General features: G+C 41.9%; 1 pseudogene; it reads right to left on the bottom strand.

The window, feature by feature from the left end:
• Positions 1-629: 629 nt before the first annotated feature.
• On the bottom strand, positions 630-7,821 carry LOC123164725 (uncharacterized; annotated as a pseudogene).
• Between the last annotated feature and the right edge of the window lie 6,651 nt (positions 7,822-14,472).

Consider the following 14,472-nt stretch of genomic DNA (forward strand, 5'->3'; position numbering starts at 1 on the left):
AGATTTTTCTATTTATAAACCTGGTCAAACATATGTACATTCGACTTATATTTTGCAGCAGGGGAAGTACACTATTTTTTTCACTATTTGAATATATACAGTTGCCTTGCATTGAGACTAAGCGAACATTGGAAAGACTAAGCTAACAAGCAAAGCATTAGGGGTACAGAGGGAATTAAACACTTTGCACCGGAAAATGAAGCAGAAACACGCTTATATTTACAAAAATATATAACTCACCTTATAATTTCAAATGGAGGGAGTAATGCCTAGCCAAACAATGTTCGGGCTAGGTCATTAAGCTCGAGCATATTTTTTAGCCAGACAATGTTCCTTTTCGCAGTAGATATCAGCCCAGGACAAAGTGAACTAATAACATGCATAAAAGCAGAGGTATGTAACCCAGTCAAAAGAACTGCTTCCACAACATTGGCAGTAGCACCCCATGTATACAATTCAGGTCCCGCACTTCGCCTTCCAGTGTTGATTCTTGGGAAACATTTCATCATAAAAGACAGCTTCAGCAACACTCTAAATAAGCAAGGGTTACTTCATAATGCTACAAGGAATTGCAAAGCCTTGGTGTGCCAGTTTGTACTACTACTCCCTTTATTACATTAACAAAATTATCAAAGAAGCGAAAAACACTGTCAGACAGCTACAAAATAAGCCTGGTGGTCAAACTTGTTTTAGATGAGAACATGGGATCATCCCACATATGGCTGAACATAACAGCTCAAGCTGATGTTAGAGAACATAAAGTGCAAGAATATTGAACAAGCCAGAAAGATGGAAGGCCACCTGCGCCTAATGTGGTACTCCTACCATCTTTCGTGGTGGAGTAGCGGAATAAAGCTCCAAATTTTAAGAGCAACTTCCTCGGCATATAGCGAGTATAAAATGATGAAAATACTAAGTTGCTCCGAGAATTTGCTCATCGCATGACGATAATGAAGATAACCCTCATTGCCTGCTTGTAGCTCCATTACATGACGAAGGCTCGAGTTCAAATTTCAAGCATGCTAAAATAATTTCCAAGAACATACAACAGGCAGCTACACCGGTGTTCAAGTCAAATCTGAACATGAAGAAAAATGCTGATACGAGACACACAAATTGTTCGCAGATAATACAGAAATATAGATTCCTAGATGAATAGGGTTCTTGTAAAAAGGGAGCATCAAACTTCAGGTCGTGCCGGTGTGTTTGCTCCTAAAACAGGTTCAGGACGTCTCGGGGAGTTAATCCCACTTCCCTCTCTTGGCTTCCGATATTTTGCAATTGCACTTGTCACAATAATTAGGAGCAGCAGGATTACTACAACACAGCCAACTAGTGCATAGACATACACTGAAGTCCTCAATTTGCGGCAGCTCCCCGCAGCAAAAGCTGTCATGAGAGCCAACATATCCAGTATCATGATCAAGTGCAATACCCCAATTGGCACAGCCTTCTTCCTGATAGATTTACTCAGCAGCAGCATGATCACGACAATTGATGCCATGAATGCGAAAGAATTGAACCAGAAGAAGATCTTGAACCGTCGGTGATTAATATCACGAAGGACGGGATTGCCTGGTACATGGCCCTTATCATCAGACCAAAATCCACCAGGTGGGTTCAGACCAGCTTGGTATGCGATCGATGCTGCTAAAATTGCAAGAAGCATCAGATACTTGTGTCTCTTTCCCACCTTTTCTTCTTCGACAACTGAAGCTTCTGGCCTCACCTCAACTGAAGCTTCTGACCTCACGTCAACTGAAGCTTCTGGACTCACAGGAGTGTTTACTTGTTCACCCTCTGCATGGAAGAGAAGATCGTGTAGAAATCCTAGACACTTAGCCAATGGTTTTCCTAGTGTATCATGCATCGAAGAGAGCAGAACTTGAATCAGAAGGGAGACTAGAACTCCCATAGCAATGGTGCTCAGATATATGGACTGTTTAATATTTCTGCAACTTCCTGCAACATACGCAATGAGGAGGCCAAGCAAGCCCGCCACCAAACACACTCGCAGTGCATATGACTTGATTCCATACTCACAGGATTCCTTATTCACAAGTAATATTGTGACGACCACAGAAGACACAAATGAAACTGAATTTGAGTAGTAGAACACATCATAGCGTTTTGGATGGGTATCCTGAAGGATTGGATTGCCCGGAGTTCCCGTGGCATCAGACCAGACACCTCCTGGAGGGTTCATGCCAGCTTGGTATGTGACAGTCACAGCCAAAATAGCAATGGTCAATAGCAGATTACGCCGCCTTCCCAACTCCTCACTAGTATCACCCCCAGTATGGTTGTGGCCAAATTGACACGGCACTGAGCAAAAATGACTAACTGAGTGCTCTAGCATCTCCGCCACCTGCCTTCTCCATTCTGGAGGAATTATATGTATTGCTATCAAGACATGAATGAGAACATAAGCAAGTACACTACATACGAGCACTGATATGAAAATAGTCTTCTTTGCCTCCCTGCAGTTCCCTAGAGCAAAACCTCTGGTTAGGGAAAGTAGGACCACTATCATCGTTATTGGCAATGCACGCCGTTTGGTAACCTTGTCGCTCGCCATCTTGTTCAAGAGCAAAGTGATCATGACAATGGATGCCACAAAGGCGATTGCATTGAGATAGAAGAATGCAATGAACCGGCGATGGTGGGTGTCCTCAAGGATGCGATCAGCAGCTGAATGATGATCTGTACTTCTTGACCAAAATCCACCTGGTGGATTCAGGCCTGATTGGTATGCCAGAGATACTGCAAGAATGGCAAGAAGCAGCATACATGTGCGGGTCTTCTTCAGATGCTTCTCAGTTCGAATGTCATCAGCATTTTGATTGGGTACTTGATTGCTGTCAGTATGTACATTCTCAGAATGTATAGGATGGTCATCACTGCAAAGAATCTCAGTACTGGGTTATTATCTTCAACCAGATTGTTTTGTTCAGCAGAGTCCGCACTGCCAGTGGCTTCCACAGGTGCAGAGAGCCCTTCATCAGGTGAAGATTGCTTCCCCATACTTGCAACTTTCTGGTTAGCTGACATACCGCACATGCTATTTTCAATTTGCTGGTGGCTTAGTAATGGGTCATACTCTTGCTCGGTGCTAGATTTAGCTGCCTCCATATTTGCATCTTGCTTGCCTTCTGTAGACCCGTACTGCATGTTAGACACGACACCCATGCCATGTTCTGATCGTTGACAGTTCCCAGCAGGATGTGGTGAGCTGGACACATCCTCATCCATTTCTGCAACGTTCTGGACATCTGGAGAATGGCACTCTGTGTTGGACGCAACATCCTGGATATTTGCTGATTGCTGGCTGTTCCCTGACAGATGCTGTGAGTTATTCACAGCCTCTTTATCATCTGAAATTTGATTTCTTTCTTCTACAGGTGCATGCTCCTTATAGGAGACATCCTCTCTGATATTTGGAAGTTCCTCTGCAGTCTGGTCTTGTGGTTCAGCAGTATTATCTTCTGCAGGTGCATCAGTTGAACGGACTGAAGATTGATGATTGCTTGCGTAAGAATTGTCCTGCTCTGCATTGCGCGATTTGTGGCCACGAAAGCTCAATGAAAGTGCACGGCCCAATTTTCTCACACACCACAGGCTGCTTGATTTGACATTTTTTAGCCAATTTGCTACAGGCCTGGTAACAAAGAATCCAGCTAAAATTGCAAAGGAGATCCAAACTATGACGATGATAAACACCACATAGAATGATGTTGCTACCTCTCTACAACATCCTGCAGCATATGCAACAATTAGGCACAATAGGTCCACTACCACACATACAATCATTGCTTTGGTCCTTATTCCATGTCCACTCAATTTTGGGCTCAGAAGTAGTATGATTATGACCAAAGATGTCACGAAGGAAGTTGAATTGGAAGTGATAAATATATTATAACGACGAAGGTAGTTACTCTGGAGAACAGAAGTAGCCGGATGATGATTGTAAAGAGGAAGGGCCAAATGCAGCTTATTAGAACCACTGTCATTTTCAGCCCAAAAGCCGCCCGGTGGATTCAATCCTGCTTGGTATGTGATAGTAGCAGCAAAAGTTACAAGCATCAAAATGAACTTGCGAGCCTCCTCAACGTTCTCTAAAGGGATGCTCACTTGCCTCACAAGGAAACCCTGTTTGATTAGAACTGTATTTATCATGTTCTGCAGATTCCGTCTCAATTTTCTTGGAATAAACCTTGTGGATACTAGGGTATGGATCCCAACATATATGATAACAGCAAGGACTAGAACCCAGATGTAAATGGATGATTTGAGTGCCCTGAAACTTCCGGCAGCATAAGCCCCCAGCAGGCTGAATAGGTCTAATATCATGGTTAATTGCATTGAGTGGAGCCACATCCTCTTCCTTGTCACACTCTTACTGAGAAGCAAGATGATTAAGACAAGAGATGCAGCGAAGGCTGCTGCATTGCAGTAAAAGAACACCTCATATCGTTCAGAAAAGCCATCATGCATGACAGGGTCACCAGCATGATGACCATCCTTGTTTAGTGTCCACGATCCCCCTGGTGGTGTTAATCCAGCATTGTATGTCACACTAACTGCTAGGACTCCAAGAAGTACCAATATTTACGATGTCTCCACAATAGCTCAAAATCATCATTGTTGCTGGAGCTGGATACATGGCTAGAGGGTAACAAATTTCTGCTGGACGCGACATTGATGGGATCTTGCCTCGTGGTGTTGATGTTTGTCAGACCAATGGTGACCACGAACTGCCCGCTGTCTGCCATGTGGTTGCTCTCTGACTGAAATTGCAAGGCTCAGGTTGCTCTCTATGCCTCCATCTGGAGCATCAGGTAAGAGTTTCTTGGATGGAGAAGATATCTGAAGGATTCAAGGATAATTCAAGGATGGTTATGGACAAGAAAAAACAAAGAATGTTGCTAGAACGACGGACTTGGTGAAGTCTGTCCCAAACGAAAACAACACAAAAGAGAGCGCATCAAAGGCTAACTTGCCTGTTAGACCCCACAATACGAATTATTTTTTCAAACAGTAACCAGCATGCAAATTATCAGCTCATGTTCATAGACTTCTCCAGAAAAAAGGTAGTTAATGTTGTACTAAGTTGGCCCCAACCAACTATCAGAGTCCACACTGGGTTGGTGTTAAAAGACGAAAGCATATTGTCATTTTATTAAAATCTTAAAAAGGATCAATCCCATTGTATATACTGTAACTAGATGAATTTCCTGTGTGATTCTACATATTACAATACAGATGATCATGTTTGACCATAGAGTTCTATTAGTTATACAATTCGAATGTTTATGATTGGAAATTAGTTGTGTTTCTCCTTCAACAATAACATCATATACATGATTGAACTTTACCGTTGTAATCTGACCCCACCAAAATAAGTGATCTAGATCTTTCCCTTTGTTTTTCTTCCAACTGCTATTACCACCGAACACACATAAGACAAGTAGTAATACTTGTTAGTGGAGACACTAGCAGATTCTACAGGGTAACTAGTAAAATTAATTGCATTCAATGGTAGGTTACACACATCAAAGCCTAACAGCCAAACACACGAAGAGAAAGTAAAAGATTATACCTGGCATGGAAAGCATTGCAATGCTCACAGCCAAAAGGGAAGGGTGCCCTCGTTAGCCATATACGGTTGCAAGTGAGCTTGTATCCAGAGCGATAACCAAAATAGCGGTCCAGATATTTCCCTTTGTTTTCTCTGGGTACCTAGATCTGATTGCTATCACCAGAAAACACACACATATAAATAAGTGTATGTTCGTCGAAGAACTAGCAGCTGCTTGGTTTTTTTAGATGCCAGATTATATTTGGTAACTAGTAAGACTAACTGCAAGTAGAGAGGTTCAACAGGCGATGGAAATAATCAGTGGCGGCCCTAAGATCGTACTGTTGGGGGGGGGGGGGGGGGGTGCAAAGATTACGTCTATAATGTATGAACAACATAACTTTAACACATCCGTTCAAAATTTGTGAAAAATACACTAGAAATTGTATTTTAATCTGGATATCATCATAAGTTTAACAAATAGTCACAAAACATGATTTAAAATTTTAAAAACTAGTACGTATTAAGTATATGAGATAAATTATTTTGCATTTTACCGAGGGGGTGCCATGGCACCCATGGAACCCCTACTAGATCCGCCCCTGGAAATAATGCATCCATGTCTAATAACCGAGCACAGAAGAGAAACTAAGAATCATCACCCTGAAATAATAAACTAAGAATCATACCTGGAATGAGAAAGCAATGCAATGGTTGTCAGATAGACATGGTCACAGGAATGGCTGCCCTCATTAGCTATCATACACATCAGCCCCTAGCCGAGCTTGCAGGTTTGAGCTTGTACCCAGATGTAACTAGTAAAATTGCCTGCAAGCGGAAAAGTGGCAGACTATTGGCAATGGAAGCTATGTATCCATGTTGAAAGCCCAGGAAGAGCAAGTAAGAATCGTACCTGACATGGGAAAGCTTCGCAATGCTCAGTTGCTCACTCGGAATAGCTGCCCCGTTGGCCTAGCTGAGGTTGCAGCTTTGAGCTTGTATCCAGAGCGACGGCTGCTGCTCAGACTACTGAGGGACACCTTGTGTGCTTCAAAGATAGCTGAGTTGGACAGTGAACAAGGGGGGGGGGGGGGGGGGGGGGGGGGGGGTTGAAGTCAGTTAAGGAGAGGAAAGAAACAAGGTAAGACCCCAGAACAATGTATCAGGCTATCATCTGATAGCTTATTAGCTTCGACCCAGTCATATGTGATATGCAGAAACAGTGCGCATCCAGATTAATATGAATATATGATCTCCTCGGGAGCACTTTGGAGTCAGAAGAGAACCTAATACAACGAAAGTAATGAACAAACACGCGCCTCAACTTAGTCCTCCCTGGAGGACTACGACAAAAAAAAACACGCGCCTCAACTGTTAAATTCTCGGGTATCAAGCTGGGCTGCGGTTTCGTAGCTATTGCATAGAGATGAGAATGGTTGTTTGGTGTGAACAAGAAGTGCAGTGGAGACTCCAAACAAGAAGCACAGCATGAAAACTTTTATTTAAGAAGAAAAGGAAATACAGAAAGATCATGGGGCCCGCTGATCAGGTCACGTTTATCTACATGCTCAAGTGGCTTTAAGGAGTTGGGTGCGAGCTGCAACCTTGTACAAACAAAAGCTGGACCTGGTCGATGATGAGAAGAGGACCCAAAGATACATGATTTTTTTGAGGAATCCGAAGATACATGATTGGTACCCATATTTGCAGAAGCATCACATCATGGGAGTACTTCATTTGGAATACAATGCGTACCTTGCCAAAAGCGACAGGCATGAAAAAGTAAGAGCGGCACAGACGTCTCCTCGACAGTGAAAGATGACATTCGAGCACTAAGTTTTGATTGCCAAAAGAGACACCATACCTGGACACGGGAAGAGATCGCAGTGCTCAAAGATGGTTAGTACTAGCGCAGCAGCATACCGGGCACGCCCGAGCAGTCGACTCCAGAGACAGCTGCTCCACTCAGGCATTGTGTCGATCACCTGTGGAGCGTGCACTGCTGAGCCTGGAGCGTCAAGGTTCGGTTCGACATTTCGTCGAGCACCTCGATTGCACAGGATGGGGTACCACCCCTGCGGCGCCGATAGCGTACGCTAGGTCGCGCAAGCCCCAATGCCCCAGCACCAACCAGCGATTCCACGTCCCCGTGCTCGCTCGGGATTCCGTCGACGTCGACGTCGACGAGACCCGAAGTTCTCCCCGTCTATCGCCTCCTGGCCATTTTCTGGTGGTTTTGTCTCGATGCGGTGGGTGGAGTAAAAGAAACCTAGATAAACGAACAGGCTATAATTACTCCATGATAGAGGATACAGTGCCAATACAATTACCAGACCCACTTGTAACAATTTTCAGTATTAAAAAAACATGTAACAGGTTAGTACAAAGTTGAGATACTTATTTTGAGACCTAGGGAGTACTTATGAAATACATTCAGTAAGTTAAGCATTTTGTACCGATCAACCATAGCATGAGGAGTGATGGACAACTGAACAACCCAACATACTTTCAGGAGACAAGAATATGCCAGGGGGCTGGTGCAGTGTGAAGTGTGAAAGGAAAGAATAGTGGATATGAGAATGGTACTCCCTCCGTCCCATAATATAAGAATATTTTTGACACTAGTGTGATGGTAAAAACGTTCTTATATTATGAGACGAAGGGGTGTCAAAAACGTTCTTATATTATGGGACGGAGTAAGTAGTATACAGGAGAAGACCGTGAGGTCAATGCTCAAACGAGAAGCACAGAAAGAAAGAAAAAACCATCAAAAATAAAAAGGGAAACACAGAAAGAGTGTGGGGCCCGGGTTGCTTGACTGCCCCACAGCAATAATAACCATGTTTTATGTTCTAATGAAGTATTGACACGCTCGAGTGGCTTTAACAAGTTGGATGCGAGCTGCGAACTTGTAAAGGACAAAGACAGACAAGGGCTGGACCCAGCAGACAGATGATGAGAAACAAGGCATACATACATGATTGATTGCTACCCCAACTTACTGAAACATCACAGGGCCACTTCATTTTGAATAAGATACCGGACGAAAAGCAAGAATAATAAGAGCCGCACAAAGATTTCCTCGACAGCGAAGAACTGTAGCAGAAACACACGACATGGTAGGACTACAACATAGAGGTTGTTGTTCATATCTTGTTGGGGTTTAAAATATAAATTCAACCGAGCAAAATGCATTGGTGGTCACTGAACTTCACTAGTAGAAAAAGGGCCTATTGTCCCGGTCTGTAAGGCCCATTTGTCCCCGTTTTTGAACCGGGACTAAAGGGTCGTTACTAAAGTCCTAGGCCTTTAGTCCCGGTTCTTACACGAACCGGGACAGATGGACCTCCACGTGGCCGGTGCTGCGAGCCTAGGCAGGAGGGCCTTTGGTCCCGGTTGGTGGCACCAACCGGGACCAATAGGCATCCACGCGTCAGCAGCTGGCAAGAGCTGAGGTTTTCGTTTTTTTCTGAAAGGGGGTGGTTTAGGGGGTAATTTAGGGTGTGTTAACTAGCTAATAGAGAGAAGTGTCCTCTCTTATCTCCGTGCTTGGTTTACCAACGCTACTGCTATGCCTAAACATGGCTTAGATTAAAGTGAAGGCAACATGTGGTGCATGTCGAAAGTAATACTAATCCTAACCTGATCAAGTTTGGATTAGTACTACTTTCGACATGCACCACATGCATGTTGCCTTCACTTTAATCCAATCCATGTTCATTTCACCCACTGATATATAATAACTCTTCATGCTCGCATCATGCATCATCATAATAATAAGTCCTACTAATCATCATCATACAACTTCTACTCGTTATTAATAACAAGTCATACGATCATCATCCTCATAGTCATCGAACCAACCCTACTTAATTGTTCTTAGCACATGATCATCAGTATTAGGTAGGACCTAAATACCCTCTTTAAGGTAAAATAGCATAAAACATTATAGACCCTGACTCTCCATTATGGAGAATGGAGATCATCCTGTCTCCAATTCTTGCGCTTCGCTTCCTTTTGCTTCGAAGAACCTCCTTACGACTGTCCATACATTTTTTCCATTCCTTGATTTTCATGTCTTCACTTCTTTTATAAATCCGGTATGGATAGTTGAGATTCGTAGGATGACCTGGCCGTATGTTCAAAACATCAAGGCAACCACTCTGATACATCAGATGAGGCACACAATCATTCGGGATTTCCTGTTGAAAAACATATAGTAATAACTTCGTGTTAGCAATGTAGTTAAGTTTTAAAAGAATTTATGCAAAAGATGCATGGATGTCGTAATACTAAAAAATCTTACCATGGCATCTCCATGGATGTTACCGTAGTTCAACACGTGCACTAGTGGCATGTATTGACCATAATGTGGAGGAGTTTTACAATAGATATTGTAATTCTCAAGATCGGTGCAAAATGCGACCATATGATTTTTCTCCTTATAAGTTAACTCAGAGCCATCAGTGTAGTAGGTTCTGTCTACCATGTTCCGCACATTGTTTGAACAATCAAAATAAGCTGTCAACTATTTTGAAATGAACAATATAAATTAGTTAATAACTATGTTTGAGAAACTCACATAGCGGTAGAATTGGAGGCGTATCAACAAGGACTCAAATGTCCATATTGTCTTGGTCGATGTCAGGATCATCAAGATCCATGGTGACAAGCATACTCTCATCAAAATCATACATCTTGCAAAGTGCTTCTCAATTTTTGCAACCAAAATGGGTTACGCTCTTAGAATTATACAGATTTACTTCAAAATCCATATCATGATGGGTCCTTAGGTGAATTTTCTTTGTTTCCATACTTTCATGGTCTTCAAAACCCATCCTCTCCAAGACATAGCGTCTTGCATGGCATGGGATAAGCTAGTCGAATTGTAAAAGATGAAAATTACACGTTGAAATAGTTGAAGTCGTGCTTAATTACGAAAAAATAACACTTGTCGTCGTTGCGTACCGTTTCAACATCGAAGGTCTCCTCCAACTTAATGCTGAAGCACCGATCTTCGTCCAGGTGAGGCCTGTCGCACAGACCTCGATCCTCGTGGCACCAGTCGCACTCCCCCGGGAGACTTTCGTCGTCCGAGTACGACATTTCCTATGTTCATAATTCAAATATTAAACTTGTACAATTAAATATATGTACTAAAAAACCTAAATTAGATCATTATTATTCATCATGGGTTAACTATCAGTATGTCGAGTCTTTTCTTGAAAAATCTCAGCTCACATGGTGTACATATTCGACCGTTGGTGATGGTAGCTCCTCCTTTCATTCCCGAGTGCATTACACCAAGTTGTCTAGCACACGGGAATGAAGGAGAAGCTACCCCCACGACAACAGTCGGATTCTTCGTCCTCTCATATATATATGGTGGAGACTATCCCTCACTGATTCCTCTCTGACATTTGCGACTGTCGTTACGGACATATTTCTTTAGGACTCCCATGAACCTCTCAAAGGGGAACATATTGTGTAGAAATACGGGGCCCAGAATGACAATCTCGTCGACTAGATGAACTAGGACGTGCGTCATGATATTGAAGACGGATGGTGGGAACACCAGCTCGAAACAGACAAGACATTGCGCCACATCACTCCTTAGCCTTGGTATGATTTCTGGATCGATCACCTTCTGAGAGATTGCATTGAGCAATGCACATAGCTTCACAATGGCTAATCGGACGTTTTCCGGTAGAAGCCCCCTCAATGCAACCGGAAGCAGTTGCATCATAATCACGTGGCAGTCATGAGACTTTAGGTTCTGGAACTTTTTCTCTGGCATATTTATTATTCCCTTTATATTCAACGAGAAGCCAGTCGGGACCTTCATACTGAGCAGGCATTCAAAGAAGATTTCCTTCTCTTCTTTGGTAAGAGCGTAGTGATACGTCTCCAACGTATCTATAATTTTTTATTGCTCCATGCTATATTATCTTCTGTTTTGGACATTATTAGGCTTTATTATTCACTTTTATATTATTTTTGGGGCTAACCTATTAACCGGAGGCCCAGCCCCTCCACCCTCGTGGGCCCCACATTGCTCCACCGACGTACTCCTTCCTCCAATATATACCTACGTACCCCCAAACGATCAGATACGGAGCCAAAAACCTAATTCCACCGCCGCAACCTTCTGTACCCACGAGATCCCATCTTGGGGCCTGTTCCGGAGCTCCGTCGGAGGGGGCATCGATCACGGAGGGCTCCTACATCAACACCATAGCCTCTCCGATGAAGTGTGAGTAGTTTACCTCAGACCTTCGGGTCCATATTTATTAGCTAGATGGCTTCCTCTCTCTTTTTGGATCTCAATACAATGTTCTCCCCCTCTCTCGTGGAGATCTATTCGATGTAATCTTCTTTTGCGGTGTGTTTGTTGAGACCGATGAATTGTGGGTTTATGATCAAGTTTATCTATGAACAATATTTGAATCTTCTCTGAATTCTTTTATGTATGATTGGTTTTCTTTGCAAGTCTCTTCGAATTATCGGTTTGGTTTGGCCTACTAGATTGATCTTTCTTGCAATGGGAGAAGTGCTTAGCTTTGGGTTCTTGCGGTGTCCTTTCCCAGTGACAGTAGGGGCAACAAGGCACGTATTGTATTGTTGCCATCGAGGATAACAAGATGGGGTTTTTATCATATTGCATGAATTTATCCCTCTACATCATGTCATCTTGCTTAAAGCGTTACTCTGTTCTTATGAACTTAATACTCTAGATGCATGCTGGATAGCGGTCGATGTGTGGAGTAATAGTAGTAGATGCAGGCAGGAGTCGGTCTACTTGTCTCGGACGTGATGCCTATATACATTATCATACCTAGATATTCTCATAACTATGCTCAGTTCTGTCAATTGCTCAACAGTAATTTGTTCACCCATCGTAAAATACTTATGCTCTTGAGAGAAGCCACTAGTGAAACCTATGGCCCCCAGGTCTATCTTCCATCATATTAATCTTCCAACACTTAGTTATTTCCGTTGCTTTTATTTTACTTTGCATCTTTATTATAAAAATACCAAAAATATTATCTTATCATATCTATCAGATCTCACTCTCGTAAGTGACCGTGTAGGGATTGACAAACCCTTATCGTGTTGGTTGCGAGGATTTATTTGTTTGTGTAGGTGCGAGGGACTCGCGCGTAGCCTCCTACTGGATTGATACCTTGGTTCTCAAAAACTGAGGGAAATACTTACGCTACTTTGCTGCATCACCCTTTCCTCTTCAAGGGAAAACCAACGCAGTGCTCAAGAGGTAGCAAGAAGGATTTCTGGCGCCGTTGCCGGGGAGGTCTTCGCAAAAGTCAACATACCAAGTACCCATCACAAACCCTTATCTCCCGCATTACATTATTTGCCATTTACCTCTCGTTTTCCTCTCCCCCACTTCACCCTTGCTGTTTTATTCGCCCTTTTCCCATTCGTCTTTTCGTTTGCCTTGATGTCTTACTTGGCTCGTTTGCTCGTTTGGTTGAAATAGTTGAGTATTTATTCCTAAACAGAGAAGCTAATATCTATGGATCCTCATCCGCTTGCCAATCTTTTTAAGAGATCCAATTATGACGAACCAATTCCTAGTGATTTGGATGCACTAGATTATCTTTATAAGGTTTTGCTTGAAATCCGTGAATCTGAAAATTGTGATGAAGTGCTTTATGAAGTGATTCATGATAGATCTTTGAATAAAAAGCATGATTGCAATGATTTTATTATAAATTCTACTGATGTAAATTATGCTAATAATATGCAAAACCCTAAGCTTGGGGATGCTAGTTTTGCTATGTCCACTACCTGTTGCAGTAATCATGATTGGGGAGATTCTTCTTATGATCTTGAAAATTTATTTAAGCCCCATGATGAATATAAGATTGATAATAGTGTTTGCAATAGTATTGAAAGTGTGTTTGGAAGAGTGTCAACTTTAGATCCCACATATTTGGATAATATTCAATCTTATGAAATTTTTGATAAAAGTGGGCTTGGAGAAATCATGACTTTAGTTAATGATAATCCCACTATTTTGGAAGAGTGTCAACTTCGCATGCATGTGGATCGTGTTGAGAATATGTTATGTGATAGCTATATTGTTGAATTTTCTTATGATCCTACATGTAATTATTATGAGAGAGGAAAATACGGTTATAGAAATTTTCATGTTACTAAATTACCTCTCGTTATGTTGAGATTGCTATTGTTCCTTTCCGCTTCCTTGCATATGCTAGTTTTTGCTTGCTATGATAATTTACTTTTCTATAAGATGCCTATTCATAGGAAGTATGTTAGACTTATATGTGTTTGTCACGTGTTTTATGATGCTCTCTTTGTGCTTTAATTCTTGTCTTTCATGTCAGCATCATTAAAATTATCAATGCCTAGATAAAAGGCTTTAAAGAAAAGCGCTTGTTGGGAGACAACCCAATATTTTTCCTTGCTGTTATTGAATAAATATTTGATCTAGCCTCTGGTTAGATGTGTTTTTATGTTTTAATTAGTGTTTGTGCCAAGTTAAACCTATAGGATCTTCTTGGATGATAGTTATTTGATCTTGCTGTAATTTCCAGAAACTTTCTGTTCACGAAAATAATTGTTAAAAATCACCAGAACGTGATAAAATATTGATTCCAATTTCTGCTGATCAATAAAAAAATTCTCTAGGTCTTCCTATTTTGGCTGATGTTTTGGAGTTCCAGAAGTTTGCGTTAGTTACAGATTACTACAGACTGTTCTGTTTTTGACAGATTCTGTTTTTCGTGTGTTGTTTTCTTATTTTGATGAATCTATGGCTAGTAAAAGAGTTTATAAACCATAGAGAAGTTGGAATACAGTAGGTTTAACACCAATATAAATAAATAATGAGTTCATTACAGTACCTTAAA

This window comes from Triticum aestivum, chromosome 7D (assembly GCF_018294505.1).
Source record: "Triticum aestivum cultivar Chinese Spring chromosome 7D, IWGSC CS RefSeq v2.1, whole genome shotgun sequence".
NCBI classification, from domain to species: domain Eukaryota; kingdom Viridiplantae; phylum Streptophyta; class Magnoliopsida; order Poales; family Poaceae; genus Triticum; species Triticum aestivum.